Below are 26,188 nucleotides of genomic sequence, written 5' to 3' on the forward strand. Positions count from 1 at the left end.
TTAGCTTCACTGAGTGACTCTAAAATCATTCATTAGTAGGTAAAGAATTGCGTTTTCACAATTACTATGTCAAGGCTCCATGTAATAAGACAGTGTTTCCCAACTTTTTTTGTGTCGTGGCCCACCCGGCACAGAGTCCATTTAATAGTGGCACACCCCCACCTTCACAGTCGACATCTTTTTCCTGTCGTCCCGCCTCTGGCATCATCACCTTCCCTCTCCCCCTTGCTATCATCACCCTCCCTTACTTTTTTTCCTCCACCCCTGACACCATCATTTTCTCTTCTTTTCCTTCAACAGCCTAGCATTATCATCACTTTATTCTCTCTTCCATCATCACCCACCCTTTCCCTTGACCCTTCTGAAATAATCACCACCTTCTCCCTCCACCCACCTGACATCACCACTTTCTCTTCCCTCTCTCCACCCTTCTGGCATCATCACCACCCCCTCTAGTACCATCATAATTTAATCTACCTTCTTCCCTTCCCTCTGGTATATCATCACCTTCCTTGTCCAGCCACTCAGCCCCAGTCTAGCCCTTGTCATCCTTTTCTCTCTTTCCCAGCCCCTGCCGACATTCTTACTTCCCTGGCATCATCACCCCCCCCAGCCAGCACAAGTATGAGCAGCATTTACTTGCTGCTCCTCTGCAATTGTAAAAGCATGAGGAGGCCAACATGTCTTGCAAGAGAGAGCTAGCAGATAGGTGCTGGTTTCTGATGCCTTCTGCTGCCAGGAGGACCTCTTGCAGGCTAGCAAGGGAGAAAAACGGAAGACTGCCTGCCAGCTCCTCTTTTTCATCCTGTCTCTTCTTGCTGCACACCAGTGTGTCACGGCATACAGGTTGGGAAACGCTGTAATAAGATGCACTCAGTTTAACCTGCAGTTGTGGGCAAGTTTTTGTATGTAAATTATACTTCCAAGGAGCTTGGAGAAAAAAAATGTATACATTTCCTAGCGTGTAGCAGATGGACTCAGGACCAATGGGTATAGTGTACTCCTGTTAGCAGTTGGAGACGGATCAGATTTCAATCTGACGTCAGCCCCTAGTACATATACCCCTGCAGGAAGTGCAGCTCTTCAGTATTTTCCATCTCCATAGCAGTTAGGGACCATCTGCATGCTCTCAAGCGTTAGATCAAATTTAAAGAAGATAACCCAAAATTGAAAGAAGAAACCTACCTGAAGACGAGCCCCGCTCTCCTGCGGTGATACCCTCGGGTCCCTCCCCCAGTTGAGATTCCCGAGGTGATTTCCGTGGTCCCTCAGAGGTGAGCCTCGGTCCGGAGGCCGAATCGCGGCGAGGACCTAGCCCCCGATCCTTCGGGCGCGGCTGAGAGGCAGTGGGTGCACCCTCGAGTGAAGGTATTTGCCCTCTCCCCCCGTAGCTGGTGACTGCCCGGGACGAAACCGGGAAGCGCCGAAGACAAGGTAAGATAGAAATCTTCTACTCAAATCCGGTCTCCGAGGGTCGAGGACGAGCACAGGTCACCGACCGGGACCAGTGCCACCGGGTTGATCCGCCCTAGCAGGGCCAGGCCCCAGCTATTCCAAGAGTCTGCCCACGTGGAGACTCTCTGAGGGGGTCGCCATATTGCCCGTGTGCTCGCCGTCACCATCTTGGCCTACTCGCCGCGCCGTTCGCCTCCGAGCGCACATCCCTGAGCCAGGCGCACAAAGCACTTGTGCGCATAACTTGCGCGCACATAGCCGAGCACATATCTACGGCGCACAGCCGCGTGCACAACTTACACGCTCAACCTAAGCGCACCGGAGCGCATAAGATTTACGCGCCGACAACCATGGCACTCCCAGGAACAGAAATTAAAGCGCAAGGCCTCTGCCCGGCATGCCACATCAGAGCCGCACAAAGCGAGGAGGCCGATGCCCTGGGAGATCCAGCTCAGGGCCAGTCCCACCCAGGGCCGAGTTCCAGCTCCTCAGGGGGCACCCTGGACCTAGCCAGGGGGAAACCCCCCCCCCCCCCCACAGACGGGGACCCCTCCAAGGAACCAACGCCTCTCGGCTTTGACCCGGCGTCCATATCAGGAAAAATAGTGGAAAGTGTTCTAAACATCAAGATCATAGAACATATAGAAAGACATGGTTTAATGGAACAAAGTCAGCATGGCTTTACCCAAGGCAAGTCTTGCCTCACAAATCTGCTTCACTTTTTTGAAGGAGTTAATAAACATGTGGATAAAGGTGAACCGGTAGATATAGTATACTTGGATTTTCAGAAGGCGTTTGACAAAGTTCCTCATGAGAGGCTTCTAGGAAAAGTAAAAGTCATGGGATAGGTGGCGATGTCCTTTCGTGGATTGCAAACTGGCTAAAAGACAGGAAACAGAGAGTAGGATTAAATGGACAATTTTCTCAGTGGAAGGGAGTGGACAGTGGAGTGCCTCAGGGATCTGTATTGGGACTCTTACTTTTCAATATATTTATAAATGATCTGGAAAGAAATACGACGAGTGAGATAATCAAATTTGCAGATGACACAAAATTGTTCAGAGTAGTTAAAGCACAAGCAGATTGTGATAAATTGCAGGAAGACCTTGTGAGGCTGGAAAATTGGGCATCCAAATGGCAGATGAAATTTAATGTGGATAAGTGCAAGGTAATGCATATAGGGAAAAATAACCCATGCTATAATTACACAATGTTAGGTTCCATATTAGGTGCTACAACCCAAGAAAGAGATCTAGGTGTCATAGTGGATAACACATTGAAATCGTCGGTTCAGTGTGCTGCGGCAGTAAAAAAGCAAACAGAATGTTGGGAATTATTAGAAAGGGAATGGTGAATAAAACGGAAATGTCATAATGCCTCTGTATCGCTCCATGGTGAGACCACACCTTGAATACTGTGTACAGTTCTGGTCGCCGCATCTCAAAAAAGATATAATTGCGATGGAGAAGGTACAGAGAAGGGCTACCAAAATGATAAGGGGAATGGAACAGCTTCCCTACGAGGAAAGACTAAAGAGGTTAGGACTTTTCAGCTTGGAGAAGAGACGACTGAGGGGGGATATGATAGAGGTGTTTAAAATCATGAGAGGTCTAGAACGGGTAGATGTTAATCGGTTATTTACTCTTTCGGATAGTAGAAAGACTAGGGGGCACTCCATGAAGTTAGCATGGGGCACATTTAAAACTAATCGGAGAAAGTTCTTTTTTACTCAACGCACAATTAAACTCTGGAATTTGTTACCAGGGGATGTGGTCAGTGCAGTTAGTATAGCTGTGTTTAAAAAAGGATTGGATAAGTTCTTGGAAGAGAAGTCCATTACCTGCTATTAAGTTCACTTAGAGAATAGCCACTGCCATTAGCAACAGTAACATGGAATAGACTTAGTTTTTGGGTACTTGCCAGGTTCTTATGACCTGGATTGGCCACTGTTGGAAACAGGATGCTGGGCTTGATGGACCCTTGGTCTGACCCAGTATGGCATTTTCTTATGTTCTTATGGGTGGAGTTTTTCAAGGGGATTCACGCCTTTGTTCAAATGCAAACTGAACCTCTGGCTGGCCAACCACATGCTCCACCGGAAGACCCACATGCTCCAGACCCCTCAAGACCTAGGCACAGGCTCCCGTTACCCAGAAGCCCCGCCTATGGGGACTCGAAGCCGAACCCCTAGAAGAAGGGGAGCTCCCCCTGGGGACAGAACCGCACCGAACCATGAGACGCTTCTTCACAAAGTACGAGCTCCCGGACCTGGTCAATCAATGTCTGACGGAGCTCGCTATCCCGGGCCCAGGTACTTTGGGGGAACCGAAACCGAGCCCCCTGCTGTAGGGTCTTCGACAGACTTCTCGCTGTTTCCCCCTATTACAAGCAGCGCAGCAGATGATTGACCTGGAATGGAATGCTCCGGAATCCGCATTCAAAGGGGGACGAGCCTTGGCGGCCCTGTACCCAGCAACCAAAGACCTTCTTGCATGCCCAAAAGTGGATGCTATTGTCTGCACGGTCTCTAGGCGCACCACTATCCCAGTGGAGGGAGGAGCTGCGCTCAAAGATGCAGACATCTGGAGTCCATCCTCAAAAAAATCATTTGACGTCGCCGCTATGTCTCTACAAATCGCGGCCTGCTGTACCGTGGTGACACGTGCCTGCCTATCACAAACCAGGAACAACACCCCGGGAGAAGAAATGGAACCAGCGATATCATTCCTAGCGGACGCTGCCTACGACCTAGTGCGCACAGCGGCCAGAGGAGTGTCCTCTGCGGTGGCTGCCAGGAGACAACTCTAGCTCCGAAGCTGGTCGGCTGACGCATCTTCCAAAATACGCCTCACAAGGATGCCCTTCAAAGGATCTCTCCTGTTCAGCAGCGATCTAGAGAAACTGGCCGACAAATGGGACGAGTCCCCATTGCCGCGACTACCGGAAGATAAGACAAAGAGAAATCAGCGTTCCTTCCCAGGTCCTCCAGGGGCAGAAGTTCTCAGCGCTTCAATCCTTACAGGAACAACTATCAAGTGCCCTGCCCTACGGGCAGGAACCAATCCTTTTGGACTAAGCACAACAAAAGGGGAGCCAGCTTGGGTACAGGCCCCAGCCGCACTCCACAATGAGATTCAGCCAACCCATCAAAGGGAAGAAGCCATAGGGGGCAGATTAGCACTATTCTACCACAGATGGGTCGAGATAACCTCGGACAAGTGGGTCCTAGCCATCATTCGGGAGGGGTACTACCTGGATTTCCTACGAACCCCTCCGGACAAGTACATGGAGTCCCCCTGCCACGACCCCTCCAAGAGGGCGGAGGTGGAAGCTACACTGTCCAGACTACTGGCACTCGAGGCCATAACCCCAGTACCTCCACAGGAAATAAATACTGGCCATTTTTCCATTTATTTTATCATTCCCAAGAAAGAGGGAACATTCAGGCCCATCCTGGATCTCAAGTCGGTCAACCACCACCTCAGGATCCCTCGCTTCCGCATGGACACCCTACGATCCGTAATAAGGGCGATACAACCAGGAGAGTTTCTCACATCCCTGGATCTTTCGGAGGCCTATCTGCACATCCCCATTCATCAGGAACATCAGCGCTACCTACGCTTCAAAGTCCTGAACCGTCACTACCAGTTCCGGGCACTACCCTTCGGGTTAGCCACAGCACCCCGGACGTGGTGGTGGTGGCGGCACCACTGAGGAAGGAAGGAATCCTCGTTCACCCCTACCTGGACGATTGGCTGATCAGAGCAAAGTCACTGGAGGAAAGCCGCCAAGCAACCAGCAGAGTCAGAACTCTACTGGAAAGCCTAGGATGGGTAGTCAACACAAACAAAAGCTCCCTACAGCCCTCACAGTCGCTGGAGTACCAAGGAGGACAAGGTCAGCCTGACCCCCACAAGGAGATCAAAATTGTGGAACCAGCTACAAACCTTGCTGGACGACCCTCGCCCACAGCATGGGATTACCTGCAAGTCCTCGGGCTGATGGCATCCACACTGGAAGGTGTGCCATGGGCACGAGCCCACAGGAGACCCCTAAAGCACTCACTCCTTTCACGGTGGAGCCCACGGTCCCAGATACACCGTACGTCTATCACTCCCAGGCAGAGTTCGGACCCAACTACGATGGTGGCTGCAGACCAGCCATATGAGCCGGGGATCAAGTCTCTCCTCCCCAACCTGACCTCTACTCACCACAGATGCCAGTCTACGAGGATGGGGAGCACACTGCGAGGAGCTAACTGCCCAACGGCAGTGGAACGCAGAAGAGGCGGGATGGAACATTAACCGCCTAGAAGAGCGAGCAGTCAGACTAACCTGTATGTGGCTCACCCACAGACTTCGAAACAAAGCGGTCAGAATAATGTCGGACAACGCCATGACAGTGGCCTACATCAACTGGCAGGGGGGAACCAGAAGCCAACAGGTGTCCCTAGAAATAGACCCCCTGATGGCGTGGGCGGAAGCAAACCTCCAGGAGATCTTCGCTGTCCACATCGCCGGGAAAGACAACATCACGGCAGACTTCCTCAGCAGGGAAAGTCTAGACCCAGGAGAATGGAGGCTGTCACCCATAGCCTTCAAGATAATAGTGGATCGGTGGGGGACGCCAGACATGGACCTTCTGGCAAACTGGTCCAACGCCCAAGTACCCAGGTACTTCAGCCGCAGGCGGGAACCTCAGTCCCAGGGGATCGATGCCCTGGAACAGACCTGGCCATAGGGGGCTCTATTATACGCCTTCCCACCGTGGCCCCTATTGGGCGCTATCATTCACAAAGATACAGCTACACAGGGGACTAGTACTTCTGGTGGCCCTGGACTGGGCAAGAAGACCGTGGTACGCAGACATGAGAAGACTACTGGCAGGGACCCCCCCCCCCCCCCTGCCGCTGCCTCCACACAGAGACCTATTTCAACAAGGGCCGATCCTCCACGAGGATCCAGCTTGATTCTCTCTTACGGCCTGGCCATTGAGAGGGCTTGTCTGAGAGAGCGGATACTCGGGGGCTGTAATCGTCACCCTATTCTGAGCACGCAAATTCTCCACATCTTTAATGTACATCAGGCTTCGAATACTCTCCAAATCCTTGTGCAAAGACCATGACATCTTACCACGCTCAGTCAAAGTTTGTTCAGCCCGCCGCATTTCAGAACTACAAGCACTGTCCTGCCATGAGCCGTTCCTCAGGCTCACCCCGGGAACCATCCAGCTACGCATGGTCCCTTCGTTCCTTCCCAAAGTGGTGTCACACTTCCATCTTAACCAAACCATCTCGCTACCATTGCCGGATGAGTTTAAGAATTCGGAAGAAGTTCATAGTCTATGCCACCTCAACATCGGCAGACTCCTATCCAGATACCTGGAAATGTCGGAACCCGTACGAAAAACGGACCACCTATTCGTCCTTCACAGCGGGAAGAGACAAGGGGAAGCAGCCTCGCGGGCAACCATAGCCTGCTGGATCAAGGAAGTCATCAAGGCGGCCTATGTAGAAGCAGGCAAGCTGCCGCCTCTTACAAGTCAAGGCCCATTCTACTAGAGCCCAGGCAGTGTCCTGGGCAGATACCAGAATTTGTCACCTGCTGAGATTTGCAGGGTGGCGACATGGTCCTCCATTCATACCTTCTCCAGGTTCTACCGCCTGGATGTTCAGGCTCGGGAGGACACAGCATTTGCAAGGGCAGTACTAAGTGGGCACGGGCAGCCTCCGACCCGGTTCGGGAGTAGCTTTTATACATCCCATTGGTCCTGAGTCCATCTGCTACATGCTAGGAAATGGAGAAATTACTTACCTGATAATTTTGTTTTCCTTAATCGGCTAAGTAATTTCTCCATTAATCTGGCTATAAAAAGAAAAAAGGTCAAAGGAATTGGGAATCTCTCATCCTGCAAGTTCGTCCTTGATCTGGGCTGCCAAACCCTTCCACTATATTTCGGCAGCTAGGGACTGAAACTGGATTGTGTAATGACCCATGGCAGAGACATTGGTGTTCAGCCACAGCAAAAGCGGAGCGGCCCAATTCTTTGAAAACTTTGTGGACGTGGACTAGGAAGTCAGCTAAACTGTTCAGCATCATCATGCCACTCCCATAGTGGGGATGCCCAGGCCATTGTTTATCTGATAAGGAAGGAAATAATGTAGGCTACCTTGGCCCGGTCCATCAGGAAGCTCATGGACTTTAACTCAAAAATTATTTGGCATTGGTTCAAAAACCCTCTGCAAGTCTTTGGGTTTCCATTATATCGAGGTGGTGGTGAGAGGTGTATACCTGATGCAAAGGTCAAAGGTTGTAGCGCTGAGGAAGATGGTGTGGTGACTGCTGATTGGGCCACAGTCCTCTGCCTGTCTGCATGGAATGCATGTGAATTCATAGGGATTATACAGAACTGTGAGCTGCTGAATCTGCAAGGCCAGTCTTTGCAAGAGCTGAAGTGCTGGTGATTCAGCGAAGCTCATGGCTTTCACAGTCTGTCATGCTAGGCAGTTAGTCCTTGGACCCACTGTTACATTGATACAGCCTATTTTGTGCAAGGACAAGATGTCCTTAACAGGCGGCAGCAAACTTGCCACAGGCCACATCGTCCACCTGACTAGCCACTTATGTTTTTGGTTGAGCCCTCAGGATTTGGCAGTTGGTAGGGCTTACAGGCCAAGCACGATGGAAGGAGTGGGGTAGATCTGTGGCCGAACTAAGATCTGTCAGGCTGAGAGTGAAGCAGAGTAGAGTTCTAATCTGAAGTCCAGGTAGCCAGCAGTCTAAGCTGGGATGGAAGTACTAGGAGGCAGAAAAGAATAGCAAAGAATGGAACAAAACAGGATAAGACTCGCAAAGATGAAATCAGGAACAGGGCAGGAACTAGGGACAACACCAGGAATGCTAGAAGCAAACAGGAATGAACAGAAATGCTGAGCAACTAGCACTGCTGTAACAACCTGGAGATCTGTTGTGGCTGGGGTTTAAATCCCCAGGTTGGCTGACATCATTATTCTGTATCCTGGGGAAGATTCTCGCCGCTGGGCCTAGAAAGGAGAGAAATGCATGCCTAGAGGGATTGCAGCGAAGGCATAGCACTTCTGGTGCTGTTTCCGGGGGCGAGTGCAGCTAGCTGCAGCATGGATAGCGTTTGCACAGAAAGATATGTGCACATATATTAGAAAGTTTCTAGAAACCGAGCATGCCCAGCATATCGCTAACCACGTGTCCACACGGGGTCCCTCTTCATTCTCTTCTGTTCTGTGAAGCTGTTGCCTCACGGTAGTGGAGCTCGCGCTTTTTTTGAGCAGCTTTGCTTTTTTGAAGTGGTTTTTTTTCTCCACGCATTGCATAGGGTCCCTCGTTCATTAAGAAGTCCATTAATGGCTATTTATCAATTATACTTAGGGAATAGCCACTGCTATTAATAGCATTAGTAGCATGGGTTCTTCTTAGTGTTTGGGTAATTGCCAGGTTCTTGTGGCCTGGTTTTGGCCTCTGTTGGAAACAGGATGCTGGGCTTGATGGACCCTTGGTCTGACCCAGCATAGCAATTTCTTATGTTCCTTCTCTGGGTCCTTTTTTCAGCGATCTGGTAAGGACTTCATGTTCTTGCGGTTGATCGCCGATGGCTTTCTTCTCCGGTGCCCGCTGACCATCGACCGCGTGCCGCATACTTTTTTTTTCCATGGCATTGACTGGCTTTCACTGGTGCCCCCAGACCAAGTCCATCACAGAACCCCTCCCCCCCCCCACGAGGTCTGGGTCCTCCACCTGGGGGCATCCCAAGATGTCCGTGGTTGTGATCTTTGTGCCCAGATGACACCCCCCCCCCCCCCAAGTGTCGTTGTGCCCGTCTTGACAAGATGGAAAAATTATTTGGGTCCAAGCGGTCGTATCCGTCTCTGACCTCGAGGCAGGGGATCGACTGCGGTTTTTGTCATCCTGTTCTCGTCAGGTTCCTTGACATTGGTCCCCGCGGTCCTTTACCGGAAGCATTGAGAGGTCGAAGAAACACGGTCATCGATCATCATCGTCTAAGCCAGACCATAGGCAGTCATCGATGTCTGTCTCTCTGACTCCGACCAAAGCAGTCTAGGGTGGAGGAAGCGATTCCCTCCGATCTCACTGATGCCTCCACAGACTCCGGTAGAGGGCTTGGTGTCCCTCGATGCTTCAGGAGACGTCCCGATTCCACTTGCTCCTCCTCAAACCATTTTATCCTCAGCTGCCTTTGAGGAGGAGTTAGAGAGGCGCGTGCGATTGGCTGGACCCTTCAGGGCTTTGAGCCTCTGGTTCCACCGGGACCACACCGCTGCAAGAGCCTTCGCCACTGGTGCTTGCGCCATTACTGGAACAGCTCGATATGCTGCTCATTGTCCTACTGACACAGCTGGCTCTGGTGCCCCAAGCCCCTTCACGGCTGAAGGGAGCACCGTTGCCACTGCCACCGGCTCCCATACTGGGTGAGTTTCTCCTCCATGGAGGAAGGGCCATCGGGTTTGACGGCGGCCCGGGGATGCGCGGTGCTACGTCACCTCCTAGGGCCCTCTGGATTGGTTCTACCGGTGCCTTCGGTGCCTCCGATCCCGCTGACACCGTTGGATTCATCGGTGCTCCTTCGACCGCGAGGCCCATTGAAGCCTCCAGCTCCTCTCTGTGCCCTCAAGACCTATGTCTCGCCCACAGCTGGGTCTTTGACACCCCCCATCCCCGGAGGATCGCAGTGAATGGGAGGTCCCTTATGACTCCTGGGAAGGAGAGGCATCTATATTCTCCTGTGAGGAATCGGAGGAGCCGCCCTCCGAGCCCTCTCCACCGGAGGAACGATGAAATTCTCCCCCGGAGGATCTTTCCTTCACGGGTTTTGTAAAGGTCATGCAGAATCGGTGCCTTTCCAACTTTTAATGGAACAGGACAGTAGGCACAAGATGCTTGAGATTCTCCAATTCATGGATGCCCCGAAAGAGGAGGAGGAGGTGGTGGAGGTGCCAGTCCATGACATCTTTAAGGAGCTGGTAATCTGCCTTTGGGAGCACTCCCATCTCGGTGGCACCGGTTAACTGAAAGATGGACTCAGTGTACTTAGTCCAGTCGTCCACTGGGTTCGAGTGCCGTCATCTCCCTTACCAATCAGTGGTGGTAGAGTCAGCCCTGAAGAAGGCAAAAAGGTTCTGCACCCTTGCCTCAACTCCTCCAGGGTACAAGCACAGAGCCTCGATGCTCTTGGATGCCGGATTTTTCAGGGCGCTATGTTGTCTGCCCCGATTGCTTGCTACCAATTATACATGGGGCAATACTCCAGGAACCTGTGGAAGCAGGCCCTGGAATTTAGTGAGCGCCTACCACAGCAATTCCAGGAGGATTTTCAGATAATCATCCAGCTGGACCTGGAGTGTGATAAGCACGAGATCTGCTTTGCTTTTGACGTCTTTGAGACAGCCATGAGGACCACTGCAGCAGGCATAGGAGCCGGGTGAATGGTGTGGCTGCGGGCCTCAGACTTGTGCCCTGAGATCCAAGATCATTTGGACTTACCGTGTACGGGGGAAAATCTGTTTGGAGACAGAATTTTTTTTTTTTTAAGTTCACAATTCTTTATTAGAAAAAGAAAGATTAACAAAATACAACCCACATTTTGAGGCAACAGCATAGATATACATAATCAAAAAAGAAGGAAAATGCAAAAAAGATATTAAAAAAAACTAAGGAAATTTGGCATTAATGCAAAATCTATGGCCGTGTAACATATTATCTTACATCTAAATCTTAGGGTGCATCAAAACAGATTGTCATAGATTCAAAATATTCATCTAAAGGTCTCCACTCCTGAGACCATGAGGGATGCCACTTTTTCGTATTTACAATACAAACAAACAGAATTCCACCAAAAGTGTTCGTTAAGTAGTTCGCTGTGCTTCCAGAATGATAGAACAAGGTGTTTAGTAATCACAAGGAGAAAATACAATAATTTGCGATGGGGAGGGGCCAGGTGAATTGGCATAGCCGCCCCCTGAAAAATAACTATACGATAAGTAATAGGAATGGTAATTTGAAGAATTTGAGATATTGTACCCTATACCTGATTCAAAAAGGAACGAACTATGGGACAGTAGAAAAGCATATGTGATAAGGAGGCCTTAGCAGGATGAACATGACCAGCAGGAAAAAGATGGTGTTAAGCTTGCTCTGAATAATTTCCAGGGAGTCCACACGGTTCTATAAGCCACAAAAAAGAAGTTTGGGTAAAGCTGGAAGACAATGAAACATGCAAGGATAAACACCAAAAGGACCTCCAATCAACCTCTGGGGGAGGGCAATCCGTGTGTGAAATCCACAACCCCACTGAGCATGGGAAAAGGAAGTCTTTAAAAGATTTATAAATCCAGGAGGCCAAAGTCTTGGTATAATATATATAGTGCTGGTAGGGCATTAAGACGAAGCTTAGTAAGAAAAGGAGGAGTCAAGGTGTCGCGGAGTTGGAGCCAGGCATAAAAGTAAGACTGAGGAAGAGTGAATGTCTCTCAAAACTGCGAAAGGGGAGAGAATACCATCCTGAAAAAGGGAAGACAAAGATCAGATGCCACATTTCTGCTAGATTTTCCAATTAAGGCCATGTCCCTCAATATGAAGGTGTGGGTGGAACCATAAGGAAACCAATTTGGAGAAATACCAAGGAGAGGTTGAAAAGGATATTAATCGATCATACTCTAAAAGGGTTGTGTGAGTAGAAGATAAGATGGGATTAGATTTGATGACATGAGAGGAAGTCATTCCTGCTATAAATTCTAGGGGGAAGATAATTCATGTTCAATAGGCACCCTTCTAGGAATATCAGACAAGGTCAGGGGGTTAGAAAACCAGTAATGACCTTGTTGGAAAATATACGCTTGGTGATACCTGTAAAAATCAGGAAAATTTACCCCTCCTCGATCCTTGTCCGCTTTCAATTTGGATAATGCTATCCGGGGGGACTTATTACGCCAAAGGAAACGAGAAAGCAGGAGGTCCACCTGCTTGTAAAAATCCCTATTGAAAAGGATGGGGATCATGGAAAATACATAATTCAGGCGAGGTGTCAAAACCATCTTAATGGTGTCTAGTCACCCCCACCAGGTTAAAAAAAAGAGTAGACCATTGTATAATGGAGTCCCATAACATTTGTAAAAAAGAAGTCTCGCAATGAGTGATTTGTAGAGTTCAAATCCGTAAAGAAACGGATACCAAGGTATTTAAAGCCTTGATTCTGACATTGAAAAGGATAAACTGATAAGTCTTGTGCCCCTAAAAAATTTAAAGGAAGTAACTCAGTTTTATGCCAATTGACCCAGTATCCAGAGAAAAACGAGAAAATGGAAATGAGAGAGAACAGCGTCAGTAGGGAGGAGACAGGGTTAACAAGAATCAATAGTACATCATCCGCATAAGCGGAAAGCTTTTAGACGTCTAGTTCACATGCTATTCCCTCTATGGCGGGAGTTGTTGAATAGCCAGTAATAATGGTTCCAAAGCCAGGTTAAAGAGAGACGGAGACAAGGGGCATCCTTGCCTGGTACCTCTATGTAATTCGAAACAAGGGGAAATCCTGTTGTTCAAGTATAAAAAGGCAGTGGGGTGATGGTAGAGCTTTTTAATACAGGAAATAAATATATTGCCAAATCCGTACCATTGTAAGGTAGTAAACAAATATTCGTATTCAACTCTATCAAATGCTTTTTCAGCGTCTAAGGAAATTACGATAACAGGACTGGATAAGTATCTGGCTAGCATTTGTAAATGCAAAAACAAGCAGGAATTATTGGAGATTAATTGGTTTAATAAAACCAGATTGATCTGGATGTGTAAGGAGGTTCATAACCTCAGCCAAGCGAAAGGATACAATTTTATGAAAAGAGTTTTTATAATCTGTGTTGAGAAGGGAAATAGGCAGATAATTGGACACAACTTGGGCATTTCTGCCCGGCTTTGGGAGAACAACCACCACAGGCTTCTGAAAAAGAGGAGGCAGAATCAGAAAAAGGCATCATATCGGTGAAGAGGTTATGTAGCCTGGGAAGTAGCGGGGTCTAAAAGGCCCGGTAAAAGTCCACTGTAAGTCCATCTGGTCCTGAAGCTTTCCCAGATTTCGATGCAGTGATAGTGCTGGAGATTTCAGTCATAGATATAGGACAATCCAATTTGGCTTGTTGTTCCTCAGTTTGTTGTGACAGTTGAGAAAAAAATTGGTTAACAGATGGGGGATAAGATGTTTCTGAGCTATATAAATTATGATAGAAATGACAAAATTCTTGCAAAATATCAGATTCTGAGAAAAGCATAGCATCAGACTGGGATTTGAGAGCGAGGATATACTTTTTTCTCTTTTTTTTTTTTCTTTAAGATTATTTGCTAAGAGGTGACCCCATTTATTATTTTCAGCACAATAATGTGTCTTCTGTACAAAAAGAGATTTCCCAGCATACAAACTTAAAAGTTTTATATGCATAACGTGCCTTCTGTAAAGCTAACAAAGTGGTAGGGGACAAGTGGGAAATATGTTCTTGTTTCAGCTGAGTAACTTCAGCCTGCTTTAGGGAGAGTTCAGTATATTGTTGCTTTCTGATTTTAATACTATAACTAATAATATCTCCCCTTATAGTGACTTTAAAGGCAGCCCAAATGATAGGAGGAGCAACATCAGGAGTAACATTAATCAAGAAATACTCCTCAATTTTACAATGTCGATATTCTAGAAATGCAGAATTCTCCAAAAGACCGGGGTTCAGTCTCCCATATGCGGTCCTCTAGTTGAGGGGAAATAGAGAGAGATACTGCTGCATGGTCTGATACCAAGATGGGGTGAATGGTTGCCACACAAATACTGGGGACTAGGGTGCCAGAAATAGATTTTTTTTTTTAAATCTGGGAGAGGGAGAGAAAAAGGTAAAATCCTTATCTGTAGGGTGCAATAAATGCCAAGGGTCTATGAGGTTGGAAGCGTCCATGAGATTAAGTAGAACCTTGTGGGCCCTGGAATAAAGCATCTTAGCATGAGATTGTTTGTTTGTTTGTTTGTTTGTTTTATCAAGAACAAGGTCAAGGGGCTGGTTAAAGTCTTCCCCCAAAATCAGTGGAGATGTGCCATCGTTTAATAATTGTGCAAAAACATCCTGAAAAAATACAGGATCATCTGAGTTTGGGGCATATAAATTAAAGAAGGTGAATTTTCTGACCCAATACGAACCTGAACAAGTACCCATGGACCATCAGGGTCAGTTGACTGATGAAGGACCTGGACATCCAATTTTTTATGACATAAAAGGGCAACCCTTGGTTTCTTATGAATAACTGGACTCAAAAAAACTTCCCCGACCCAAGCTTGTTTTAGCTTAAGAGACTCAGAGGTAGAGATATGAATGTCTTGGAGCATAGCCACAATCCACTTTCAACGAATGAAGTTATAGCAATATCGTCTTTCGTTTAATGGGGTGAGAGAGACCATTGACATTTTAAGGGAACTACCTGTATTTCTGAGCTAGGAGCCATGATTTATATACAGGCAATTGAATAATTCCATTCACACTATTATGTGATGCACAGGACAGCAGCTTACATATAATCAAAGCATTTAAGTAGCCCAAAGCATAGAAAAAATATTAAAAAAAAAAAAATTAAGACTAGACGAATAGGAGTAAGAATAATCAAGAGACATAGCCAATTTAAAATGGCTATGAGGACAGAACCAACTGCTGAACAAGATCCAACTTGAAGTGTTCAAGATAACAGGAAAAAACCTTCACCTGCTAAAAACGTGATCTGAGTTAGAAAAGAAAAGGGCATCTTGAATGAAGGTGTGCCACAAAAAAAAAAGTCTGTCATTAAGTACGCTGATCCGATAGCGTTACCATTGAGAGAAAAAAAAAAGAGGAAGTGTTCCAAAAATCACCGGTATGGAAAGGACATTGCCAGAATTGCCAAAAAAAGAAGGGGTTTCCTCACGTAACCATGTTTTGCGATCATTCCAAATCTGAGATGAAGGAATCTAATTCCTTGGGTGTTTCATAGGTCCTCATTTGATTGTGACGTGTCACCCGCACACGCGCTGGGTACATAAGGCCATATCTGGCGCCCAGTGCTTGCAGACGAGGGCACAAAGCCAGTAACACCTTCTGTTTGGTTGCATAGGATTTAGCCAAATCCGGTACAAAAAGAAGGGTATGACGTTAATGGACAACAGGCAGTTTAGTGTGGGCAGCGGTCAGTACTTCTAGGACTTGAGGATGGCGCAGCAGTTTGAATATTATAGGCCGCGGGTAGCGGGAGCTTTTTAGAGGCCTGGAAGGGATTCGGTGGGCCCATTCGATTTCAAAAGGTAGCCGAAATTTCAATTGGAGGCATTTTGGGATTAATGTTGTTAGAAATTGAATTATATTGGAACATTCCATACCTTCGGGTATGCCAAGTATGTGTATGTTGTGGCGGTTCCAATTAGCAAGGTCTTCAAAATCTTGTTGCAGGAGCTCTAGCTTCTGAGTCTGTTGCAGGAGCGGGCCTGTGGTCAGAAGAAGTGACTCAGTTTGGGATTCCACCGCTTCCAGTCGCACTTGAAACAAGGAGAGTTGTTGAGCCATAGATGAGATATCGGAGCAGATCGCTGAGGTTTGATGGACCCTTGGTCTGACCCAGTATGGCATTTCTTGTGTTCTTATGCGCTCATGGTATGGGCAGAGCAACATCTTCTAGACATATCTGCCTCTCATGTTACCGGAAAAGATGGTGTAAGAGCTGACTTTCTCAGCAGACAGAGCTTGGACCCTGGACAGTTGGAGTGTCAGACAAAGCCTTTTAACTCATAGTTGCACCCTCATCTCTGGATTTGCTGGCATCCTTAGCCAACACGATGGTTCCACGGTTCTTCAGTTGCAGAAGGGATCCGAAAGCACTGGGTATTGATGCTCTTGTATAGGTACGGCCAGGAGGGGCAGAATGTTATATGCCTTCCTGCCCTGGCCACTGATGGGCAGGATCGTTCAAAAGATTGGAAGTCAGACCGAAACCGTACTTTTGGTGGTTCTAGATTAGTCCCAGAGGCCGTGCTATGCCGATGTATAGAGGCTGCTGGTGGGCAGCTCTCTGACTGCTGTTCAGGAAGGATTTGTTGCATCAGGGACCCATTCGCGTTGATTTTGTCTTATGGTTTGGCCATTGAGAGGGCTCAGTTATTGAAGCTTGGTTATTCTGCTGCAGTGATTTCCACTTTTCTCCAGACCAGGAAATTTTCTACGTCTCTGGCTTACGTTAGTTTGGAGAGTTTTCGAGGCCTGCTGTGAGATGCGATGTTCTCAGCCTCTCAAAGTGGAAATTCTTTTAATTTTGGAATTTTTGCAGGAAGGATTGCATAAGGGTGTGGCCCTTAACACCTTGAAGGTGCAAGTGGCAGCTCTTGATTGCTTTAGAAGGCAAGTCAGTGGTGGGCCTTTGTCTTCCCATCCAGATGTGTCCTGGTTCTTGAAGGGAGATACGCATTTTCATCCTTCTTTGTGGCTACCGTTGCCACTGTGGGACCTTAATCTGGTCCTGAATTTCTTGGCGTGGCCTCTCCTTGCAGCTGCTTACCTCGAAGAGAGCTTTTCTCATGGCAATCTGTTCTGCACATATGGTTTCCAAACTGCAGGCTCTTTCTTGCTGTGAGCCTTTTCTGCGTGTGATGCCAGGGATGGTAGAGCTTTGCACTGTGCCTTCTTTTTTTCTGAAAGTGGTTTCAAAGTTTGATTTGAATCAGGCTATTTCTCAGCCCATGGTGGACAGTGATAGAGATGAGTCTGAGTATAGTCTTTTGCATACCTTGGATGTCAAGCGGCGTCTGTTGCAGTACTTGGAGGTTACTAAATTTGTCCAGAAGTCTGATCGATTGTTTATGCTCCATGGTGAAGTTAAATAGTGTGAACTGGAGATGCAGGCAACTATAGCCCATTGGGTTAAGGAAGTCATCACGGCCGCCTTCGTGGATGCGGAGACTCCTTTGCCAAAGCAGATCAGACCACATGCCACAAGGGCTCGGGCGGTATTGTCTCCAGTCGAGATTTGCCAAGCAGCAATGTCGTCCTCTTTATATACCTTTTCCAAGCATTACAGCTTGGATGTTTGGGCTTGGGAGGAAGCCACCTTTGCACAGTAAGTATTGACTGGATCGTGCGCAGCCACATGCCATGTTTGGGAGTAGCTTTGGTACATCCCACTTGTGTGGCATAGCCTGTCTAAGCGCAAAGGAGAAATTACTACTTACCTGATAATTTCCTTTCCTCTTAAGGAAGGCAGGCCAATCCATAACCTGCCCTCGGCTGCTGCTTTTTCCTTTGTTTTGTCCTTTAGATGCAGACACTGTAGACTGTTCCTGCTATTCGTTTGAGGACTAGTAAGTGCTTTTTTTTTTTTTTGTCAAAATATTTTTTATTAGTTGCAGCAAGAATATGCAGCCATACACCAAATAACGTTATGGTACAGCCAATGCCAACATGGCATAATATTGCAGCAACAGTGTATACACACAATACCAAAAGTTTGTAAACATTCAACAAAACATATAGTGCAATTCTTGCCGCCCTTGTTTTCTTTTATCTCCCCGGTTCCCCCCCCAGCACCTCAAATCAAGAAATTCCCATGCATTCCAACAACCCCAGACATCCAACATCACATTCTTCCCAGCTCTCCCAGACATACCTCCACATCCACAACATCAGCACACCCCCCCCCCCCCCCCCCCCCCCCCCCCCCCCCCCCCGAGTCCAGGGAATTTAACTCCAGGACACACTATAGCCTATTTCCAGCAAGCCAGTTTGGATTTCCTTGGGTAAGATTATATAAAACACCTGCCAACATCCCTCAGGGTGCTTATCTCTTTTGCGAGTACCTGCCATACAGTCCATCTGTTCCATTTGCATGGACATAGCCATCCGATTATGCCAGGCCACTATGGTGGGAGATGTCGAAGGTTCTACCCACACCGATAGGATCGTATGGCATGCCAGCAGGGCAGCAACTCTCCCAAATTTTACCTTGGAGTAAGTACCTGGTATCCGTGCCAAAAAAGGGTGAGTCATCAGGGCAGTACTGGATGTTCGCGTAGCCAGACCTGTGCCGTGGGTAATTGTATCCATCACAGCTGCCCAGAACTGTATGAGCTTCGGACAATGCAGTAGACTATGTAAGAAAGTGCTCTCCTTCTGGCCGCATTTGATACATAGCAGGGAGTCAGTAAGGCCCATCTGGAATCGGCGAACATCATCATAGGTCAAATGAAGAATTCGAAACTGCAGCTCTCTAAGCCCCATGTCTGGATTTTGAGCATAGAGGGATTTGAAACAAGTCATGTAGTCCACCGTAATATCACAAGTCAAGATTCTGGACCACCTACTTGCCAGCAGCTGTAGAAAGTCGTGTGTTTTGCGAGCCTGACCCACGGACTTCCAGCCAGCAATAGTATTATGAAGGCATGCTGCATCAAACATTGCATTTGCAAAAATAGTTTCTGCAGCCACCCCCCTCCGACGTCCACGTAAGAGATTGCAAATAGTGTCTGACCTGTAGGTATGCAAAGAAGTGGCGTGGAGATAAGTGATAATCTTTACACAGGGTTTGGAAGTCCAAGAGCCCATGAGACTCTGAGTCATAGAGGTGAAAGGCAAAAACTACCCTACGACTAGCCCACTGCTGAAAGACACTTCGGAGTCCCGGCACAAAATCCAAGTTACCCACGAATGGCATCAGCAAGGAAGTGGAGGCTGTCATCCCATAAAGCGCCCGCGTCCACCTCCAGGCGCGAATACAGGGGTTCAGGAGTAGTCTAGGGAAGTCCAGGGCGCAGAGTTGAGAAGGTTGAAGTTGCCACAGACAGAGTGGTGACCAAGGCGCTGTCATTCTACTCACTAGCCCTTATTCACAGTAGTAATAAGTCTGTCAGCCATTCTCCCACAAATCTCTTCTGGCATGCCACATTGTAGAGCTGGAAATCCGGTATTCCACACCCTCCCACCTGCCTGGGGTTTTCAAGAGTAGTATATTTAATATGAACAGCCTTACCCCGCCACAAAAAGTTTGAGATACTGGAGTGCAAGCGCTTTAAATCACGTACAGTAAGCCAACAAGGGAGCATGTGGAGCACATAGAGGATTTTTGGAAAAATCACCATTTTCAACAGGGCTCATCTGCCAAACAGAGAGAGTGGGAGAGATCGCCATGCCAATAACTGTGCCTGTACCTTAGTGATAATTGCAGAAAGATTCAATTCATATAGTTGTCCCAAATCCCTCTGAATCCAGACCCCCAGGTATCACAGCTTACCAGAAGCCCATGGGAAGGAGTCGCTCCAAGATTGTGGTAGTGCTGGGTCTAGTGCCAGGGCCTCAGATTTAGAAATATTAATCTTCAGCCCGGCAATACTTTGAAATTGGTCAAAAATATTGATAATCACCGGAATGCTATGGTGCAGTAGTCCTACAAATAATCGGCAAAACGAGCGATTTTCAAAGGGTGGCTACCAACACTATAAGTCCCCCAAAATTCCTTTTCTCCCCGGAGTCGAATAGCTAGAGGTTTCACTGCTAGCACAAACAAGAGAGGGCATCCTTGCCTTACCCCACTGTGTGGTGTGAAAGGGTCCATAAGGGCACCATTTAGCAAAATACACGCACTAGGGTTACAATATAGTGCCTCGAGCCAGGTCCTGAATGGGCCTGAGAGCCCATATTGCCGCAGAGCCCAAAACATATATTCCCACGATATGGAGTCAAAGTCTTTCTCAGCATCTAGACTCTGTATCAAAGCCTCTGTTGTCGGGTGATAACTAAGTGCTGCTATGAGGTGCCTCATGTTCCGGATACCCTGTCTCCCCTTAATAAATCCAGTCTGGTCTATATCAATTATAGCAGGTAAACACCAATTCAATCAGTTAACAAGGATGGTCGCTAAAAGCTTTACATCCTCATTAATCAGGTAGATAGGTCGGTACGAGCTGACCTCCAAAGGGTCCTTATTTCTTTTTGGTCAGGACCACAATAACCGATCGGTTGGCCTTATTAGGGAGCTTTTTACAATCCAGCGCTCATTATAATATTGGGACAGGGGGGCCAGAAGTTGAAATTTCAAAATTTTATAAAATTCAGACCCTAGTCCATCTTGGCCCGCCGCCTTCCCCATCTTCAACTCCTGTATCGCTGTGTACACCTCATTATCGATGATAGGCGTATTTAGTGTCACTAGCTGATCCACTGTCAGCCGCAGCCAAGTCAGCCCCTGAAAAAACTGCTCTGTGATGGCCAGGTTAGGAGTCTTTTGGGCATACAGCCTTGTAAAATACTCCAGGAACCTAGCTGAGATATCCGCTGTTGTCTTATGCCCGCCCTCCCGACCTCAGATACCAGCGATGACCTGCCGCTGATTCCGAGGTCGAACCAGAATAGCTAGCATTCTGCTCGCTTTATTACCATATTTATATAACTGGAATTGATATTTCAATGATTTAGAGGCTCGCTGATGTAGTAAAGAATTAAGCATGGTACGCGCTTGGTCCACCAGATCTTTATCAGCTAACGACATGGTGTGCATGTGTTGTTGCTGCACTTTTTTGAACACTCCAGTGAGGCGAAAGATTTCCGCATTACGTTGCCTTTTTATTTAGGCAACATAAGCTATAATATGACCTCGCATCACAGTCTTCCCAGCCTCCCTCAGGAGTCCAGGAGAGACCTCTGCGGAGGTGTTAAACTCCACATATTCTCTCCACGTAGCCTGCAGGTGAGCATGAAACATGCGCCATGAGAGAGGGCCCCGAGGTCCTCGCTCTTCTTTTAGCGTTAGGGTCACCAGAGCATGGTCTGAAAATGAAATAGCACCAATGCTAGCATCTACAACTCCAGGGAATATGCTTTCTGATACCAATAGGTAATCCAAGCGGGAATATGACTGATGGGGGTTGGAGTGAAAGGTAAAATCGAACTCATTAGGGTGCAGAATCCGCTAGACATCCAATATATGGAGTTTCTCACACACAAGGTTTACTCCCAAGTTAGAATCGTGGGCCATAGCAACCTTGGATGGGCGGCAGTCAAGTGATTCATTTGCCACTGTGTTAAAATCCACCCCCTACCACCAGAGTATGACCTGGAAAGCTAGTCAAAATGCCCACTAGCCCTGAAAAAAACTCATGTGAATACACATTAGGAACATAGAGAATACAAAACATCACTCGCTGTTGATAGAGGACTCCAGCAGCTACGACATAGCATCCCTCTTTGTGGTGGCACACCCGGGTAAGCTGAAAAGGCAATTGTTTGTGTATGAGAATGGCAAAACCCCGCTTACGAGCAGAAAAAGACTAGTATATGCAGTGTCCCACCCAATCACGTTTTAGTTTCCTATGCTCTACATCATTAAGATGGGTTTCTCGGATTGCTGGCATCATAGCATGAGAGAGTGGATACCATCCACATTAAGGGACATGATTTTAACGGTTGCCATGATCACTATTCATGCATTGCCCAACTAGCGGGGTTTTTGTCCCCTGCTGTAACCACAGTACAGAACGATCCTGGGCTCCCCAGCCTGAGCCCTCGGTTCTAATAAATCCAATACAAATAGTATTATTCCCTGGTCTCTGTCCCTTCCCCCCCCCTTCTTCTGATCCATTCTCCCAACCCTCCCTTCCCTACCCCTCTTCCCCCCCCTTACACACAAGAATACCTTCCACAGCCATATCCATACACCCATGCAATTACTATAGATGCCCCCCAAGAGGCACAGGGACCTTCCAAATCCGGAACCATCTTCCAGATGAGGAAAAGCACCCCCCCTCCTCCGCCCCCCCCCCCTTTCAGCCAACATAAAGCTATAGGCCCTCCAATAGGTTCTGGTCCTCCAGGCCCAGGTTATATGCTCTGCCATAACAGAAGGATCAAAGGGCCTGGCACAGTGACAGACTCAAATGGAAAGAGAAAAAGAAAAGAAACACGAAACTGTGCTAACCAACAAAGACATGTTCTGCAAAGATGATAATCAAAAACGCTGTGAACTTAGAACTCTGTCCACACTTGAACATGAAGTGCCAGCTCTCATTGCCACTCATATCAGTTGCTCAATCTGAGGCAGCTCACACATGTCCAGATATCCTTAGTTAAGCTACACCGGGAGTATCCAGCGTTGCTAAGAAGTTGGAGGCTGCTTCTTTCGAGTTAAGATAAAGCACCCGATTGTCATGGTGTACCCGCAATTTGGCCGGGTATGGAAGGGCAAAGCGAATTCCTCTTTTATAAAGATCCGAGCAAGCCAGTGACATTTGTTTCCGTTGCGCCGCCATGACTGCAGAGAAATCATTGAAGAACAATATTTTGTGGCTTTGATATTCCACCGAAGATTTTTGACGAAAAGCACGAAGCAGCTGGGTTTTGTGTGTCCAGGTGAGAATGCGCGCCATGACTGGCGGGGGTCTAGCCGGTGCTTCTCGGGGCGGTCCCACCCGGTGAGCTCGTTCACACCACAACTTGTCATCCAGTATCATCAGGCCAAGCTCACCGGGGAGCCACGATTCCATAAATTTTATCAGCTCACCCTCTGGCACTGATTCCGTAAGTCCAATTATCTTAAGATTATTTCGTCTACCTCTATTCTCTTGGTCTTTTTACTGAGCCTGGAGCATCGCCACATGTCTCTCGGAATCTGCCAACCAGTTCCCGTAGTCGGAAAGCACTTGCTCCGCCTGGTCCAGCCGCTTCGCCTGCCCCTCCAGTGTCCCCATTAGGTCATCCATAGAGGTCTGGATCTTAATTAGTCATGCATCCAATGCAGAGGAAACGCTTTGAGAAATCTGCTGGAGTACCTCGTCTGAGACCGCTGCTAACATCTTGGGGGCTTCGTCTGTGGCCGCCATCTTAGCCATGCTTTGTCGCCACTCCTCGTAGGCCACTGTCTCATACCACTCGCGGCATGCTGAAAATCTCTGATATGGGTCCAAACTTAGACATCTCCCGGAACAGAAACGCCTGAAAAACGCCGGTCTGTTCTGTTAATTAGTGAGAAAATTTCAGAAGGGCAGCCACCATCTTGGCCATGCGGTGTCGTGCTCTGTTCTGCTCCTCACCTGCCACAATCTCCTGTTACCCATGGCATACCTTATGATCTCCTTTGGCAGCACAGTCCCTTCAGAGACCCTCCCAGGCAGAAACTCCACTAAATCGCTGGGGTGTTCATTTTAATTACGATGAGAAACTCACAATGGTGGCCGCCATCTTGGCCTTGCTGTGCTTTGCTCCGCTCTGCTCCAGCCGCAGTCTCCTGCCTCCCGCAGTGCAACTACAAATCTCCGGTGGAGGTACCAGGCTGCTAAAAGATACCCCCCCCCCCCTCCAGGCAGAAGCACTCGACATTGCCAGTCAGTTCATTTAATTAGTGGAGGTGAGTTTTAGGGGCGGCCGCCATCTTGGCCATGTGATGCGTTGCTTCGTTTCGCGCCGCACCGGCCGCAAGCCTCTGCCATCTGCGGTACACCGAAGAATCGCCGGTGGGGGCACGAGCCCTTCAAAGTCCCTCTCAGGCCAAAGAGCTGCGGATTCGCCACCTTTGTACGATTTTAACAGGGGAAATTCGGAGGGGGATTGCAGAGCTCAGTCTCCCGACTTCCTTACCGGTGATGTCATTGCCGGAAGTCTCCGAGGACTAGTAAGGGTCTTAACCAGTCCCTCAATTTAGTGAATGTTACTTCTTATTTTTGAGCTCAGTGTTCCCAATTCTGCAAAAAAAAAAAAGTTTAGTAAATTATTTTTTAGTCTTATTTTTTTTCAAACTTTTTCACAATAAATAAAATATATAATAGGGTGAGATTTCTTTAGGACCCAATTGATTGTAAGCATGAGTGGTTGATTGTTAATAGTCATGTTCAAGTATAATCAGTTTGTCCACAGTTTGCTTTTCCAGAGCATACTGGAGGGCTGCTGTCGGGTTATATGTCTGTGCATCAGTTTTTACTTTGTCTCCGTCTGCTGGAAGACCAATCCACCCACTTATGTGGATTGGCCTGCCTTCCTTAGAGGAAAGGAAATAATCAAGTAAATAGTAATTTCTCCATTTATCTTCTTTAGCAGAAGTAGTGTTGCCAGACTTTCTAAAGAGAGCTACTGTTCGGGCTTTGTTATAAAAAAAAAAATAGCTTAGATTATTTGAGTACGTGCAGCTATAGGCCTGTTTTGTAGCTACCTTTTATGGCCAAGCTTATAGAAAAAGTTGTTCATAAACAGGATGATTATTTAGAGGACAATGCACTATTAAATTCCAAACAATATGGATTCAGAAAGAACAATAGTATGAAGACTTTACTGTTATCATTATCTGGTACAATTTTAAAGGATTTTGACTACTGACAGAGATATTTGTTGGTGCTGCTTGACATATCTACAGTGTTTGATGATAGACCACAATCTTTTGATCTCATTTGATAGAGCTAGGAATCACAGACTTTTTTTATTTTGTGGTTTTCTTTCTTCTTCACTAATTGGAGTTTCCAAGTTATTTTTGAGAACCAGCTTCACTTTGGATTAAAGTCAAAACTGGTGTTCCTCAGGGGACTTTCTTGTCAGTTTCGTTGTTCAATATATATCTTGCAGTGTTGTGTAAACTGTTGGTTGGATTGGGTGTAGATTTTAGAAGTTTTGCTGATGACATTCAGTTTTGTTTGCCAATTAAGGATAGAATAGCTAATTCCCTGAAGGAATTGACCATCTATCTGCAGACAATAAAAACACGGTTATACCATAATTGTTTGGCCCTGAATACAAGTAAGTCTGAAATTCTAGTGCTCATGGAAAGGTCATATACCGAAAATCTCCGAGCCTTCAATTTTGAAGGAGTTGAAAATCCCTTGATCTCAGGTTGTATGCGAATTATGAATCCAGCTTGATTCTAAGTTATTCATAAAGGAGCAGGTGTGCAGAATTGTGAAAATAGGTTACTGCACGCTTACAGTCTTACATCATTTAAAACACTATCCAGATTCAGGCGAATTTAGGTTAGCTTTACAGATGCTTGTTTTTACTAATGTATACTATTGAAATTCTCTCTTACTTGGTTTACAAAAGAACCAGGCCGCTACAGTTGTTACAGAACTCTGCTTCTAGAGTGTTGTCAGGTGTCAGTAGGTATGATCATATTACACCAGTTTTATTTGACCTTCATTGATTACCAGTTTATTTTAGAATTCATTATAAGGTTTTAATGTTGATTCATAAAACTTATAATTTAGAAAATAGATGGTTGGGAACAAGGCTTCAGTTTTATGCAAAACAAAGATGTTTACGTTCTGCAAACAAGTGTCGCCTTGCCATCAATTCAGCAGGCCCATTTGAGTGAAGTGCATGAGGGAGCAATATCAGTGGTCTGGCTCGCTGTTATAGAATAGTATGCCTGAACAACTATGTGCCACAAGTCTTAAGACTTGGCTTTTTAAACAAGAGATTTTAACATGTATTGAGTAACTAGAAGAAGGTTCTATAAGATGATTGAAATATATTTATCTGTGGTTCCATTTTAGTTCATATTATTTTGTGGATTTTGTTTGATAATTTATTTTGATTCATTTTTATTCTGTGTATTTTATATTTGATTCATTTTGGATTTTATGTGCTATGATAGTAACTCTGATGTTAACTCAATGTTTGACTTATGTATAAATCTGTAAACCGTTTGAATTCGGTGATTATGTGGTATAGAAATAATTT

At 46.9% G+C, this 26,188-nt stretch overlaps 1 protein-coding gene across 8 annotated transcripts in view; it reads left to right on the forward strand.

Moving 5' to 3' along the window:
* Positions 1–26,188, forward strand: part of PHF10 (PHD finger protein 10) — an 885,396-nt gene that overhangs the window by 388 nt on the left and 858,820 nt on the right. The gene's annotated exons all lie outside the window — the stretch shown is intronic.

The sequence above is a fragment of the Rhinatrema bivittatum genome, chromosome 3 (assembly GCF_901001135.1).
Source record: "Rhinatrema bivittatum chromosome 3, aRhiBiv1.1, whole genome shotgun sequence".
Classification (NCBI taxonomy): domain Eukaryota; kingdom Metazoa; phylum Chordata; class Amphibia; order Gymnophiona; family Rhinatrematidae; genus Rhinatrema; species Rhinatrema bivittatum.